Raw genomic sequence first — 2,679 nt, forward strand, 5'->3', positions numbered from 1 at the left:
TAGAGAGAATAGTGCAACAATGAATGAATGGAAACCCAAAATCTCTGTCAATGTTTATGAAAATTAATAAAATATAATTATAGAAAAAAAAAATTCTTCCATAATTGTTCCTTAACCGTATTCTTAAAAAGAACCAAAAAGTGGAAAACAACCCAAGTGCACCTTTAAGAGATGCAGACAAACAAATGTGGTCAACCGCCTAAACTCACACAAAAAACATAGCTGACATCAAGTCACTATCTATTCATACTAACCCTGTGGAAAAGATCAGGATTGGCCTAAAGGATTTCTAAGACTGTGCTCTTTACTGAAGCAGACTGCCACAATTTTCTCCTCTGAAGAGACTATGTAGGGTTCAAACACGCTACCATATGGATGAAGCTTTAAACCTTACCCTAACTGGGGAAAAGCCAGTCACTACAGGTTACACATTATGATTCCCTTTTTATGCAATGTCCAGGAGAAGTCATAGAAACAGAGTAGACCAATAACTGCCTGGGACTGAGGAAAGGGAGGGGTGGGGATCGAGTGCTAATGGGCAAGGGTTTTCTTTTCAGGGTGATGAAAACATTTAAAACTAACTCTTGTAATGCTTGTTCAACTCTGAATACCCTGAAACATACTGAATTGTGCACCTCTATAGGGTGGATTATATAAGGAATTACATTTCAACAAAGCTGTTAAAATGAATGTGCAAATATTATATTTCAATAAAACTATTTAAATGAAAGTATGTGATTATGCTTTGAAAACCAACCCCTGACAAATATAAAGCAGTACTACCTAGAAAGTGTTCCCATTTAGAAAACAAATACTATATTTGATGTAATGCAGGAAGTTGCCATGAATTGTGTTTATAATCCCTGCCATTAAGGACTTGCCTCTTGTGTTTGTGTGAGTGTTTAATCAGAGGTGAAGAAAGGAGATCTCCTCATGTAACACATCTTCGGCCTAGATTACTATCAAGTGGTGTAAACGTGAAGGCTGGCTTGGATTGGCTGCAAACTGAATCTAGCTTGTCTTAATACCATAATCCATTGCTGTTTCCACTGTATACCTACATCCAAGTAAACCTCTGCATTTACCTCTCATCTCACAAGGAAAGAATAAAGTACAACTTTCTCAAGATTGATATACAATAATATGGACATATGGAGTTCGAGAATTATCCTAGACATTACACAAGCTAACAACCACACCCCTTCAGAATTTATTGTACATTTCGAACTCTGCGTATGAAGAACATCTACTTATATTTAACACCTTCCTATCTTATATTCCATCTCCCAACTGACTGGAAGTGATGCATATCTGTTCCCATTCCCAAGAAAGGTGATCAAACAGAATGTGGAAATTATAGAGCAATATCATTAATATTGCTGAAAATCATTCAAAAACGGCTAGAATAATACACAGAGAAGTGTCATAAATTCAAACTGGGTTTGGAAGAGTACTGAATATCCCATGGACTGCCAAAAGAATGAATAATTATACCTCGAAGAAAGTACAGTCACAGTGCTCCTGGGAGGCAAAGAAAACAAAGCTTTGTCTCACATGCTTTGGGCTGTTGCAAGAAGCTATTCCTTGGAGAAGGACATCTTAATTGGAAAGGTGGAGGGTCAAGAAAAAAGAGGAAGATCCTCAACCAGATGGCTTGACATAGTAACTGCAGCCATGGGGGCTCAAGTATTTCAGAGATGATCAAGATGGCACAGGATAGGACAGGTTCAGAGCTGGTGTTCATAGGGTCTCTATGGACCATACTCAACTCAACAGCACCTAAAAACAACAACAAACATTTTTTAAAAAATAAACACTTAACTTACACTGCTAAAATTTGAGGTAAGGCTTATTACCTATCTCACCTCACCAGAATGCTGTGGGCATTTTTCTAATATCGCTGTAGTTTTTATATGCAATTGAGTCAACTCTGACTTAAAGGAACCTTATGAAATCAGGATCTCATTCATATTCAAGCCCGTTATGGTAGTCACTGTGTCAAACCATCTTCAGAGTCTTCTTTCTCTGACTCTCCACTTTTCTAAGATCAGGTCTTTAAAAAAAAAAAAAATCAGGGCTTTCTCCACAGAGTGGTTCCTCTTGAGGACAGGACCAAAGTAAGATAAAGTTTCACCAGCCTTGTCTCCAAGGAGTACTCTAGGCACATGCCCTTTAAGTTTGTTCTTTTGGTAGACGATGGGAAATTCAATACTCTTGCCAACACCACCATTCAAAGACGTCAATTCTTCTGCCATCATTATTCATTGTCCAACTTTCAGATGCACAGGAAGCAACTGAAAATACTATGGCTTCGATTAGATCCATTTTTAGTTGGGTTTTTTTTTTTTTTTTGGTCTGGTTTTTATTTCATAATCACAAACTCTACAATTTTGCCTCAGGTCTCCTTCACTTTCAGCAAGCAAGGTTGTGTCATCTGCATAATGGAGGTTGTTGGTGAGTCTTCCTTCAACTTGATGCCACATTCTTCCTCATACAGTCCAGCTTCTTGAATGAATTATCCCTCATATAGACTGAACAAATGTGGAGAAAGACTACAACTCTGAGGCACACTTTTCCTGATTTTTAAACCATGAAGTGTTCCCATGTTCCCTTGTTTTGTTTGAACAACTGCTTCTTAGTCTATGTTGGCTCTCTGAAATCTTCTGTCTTCATAATGAC

This window comes from Elephantulus edwardii, unplaced genomic scaffold, assembly GCF_000299155.1.
Source record: "Elephantulus edwardii isolate Elephantulus edwardi_28Jun2011 unplaced genomic scaffold, EleEdw1.0 scaffold00135, whole genome shotgun sequence".
Classification (NCBI taxonomy): Eukaryota; Metazoa; Chordata; class Mammalia; order Macroscelidea; family Macroscelididae; genus Elephantulus; species Elephantulus edwardii.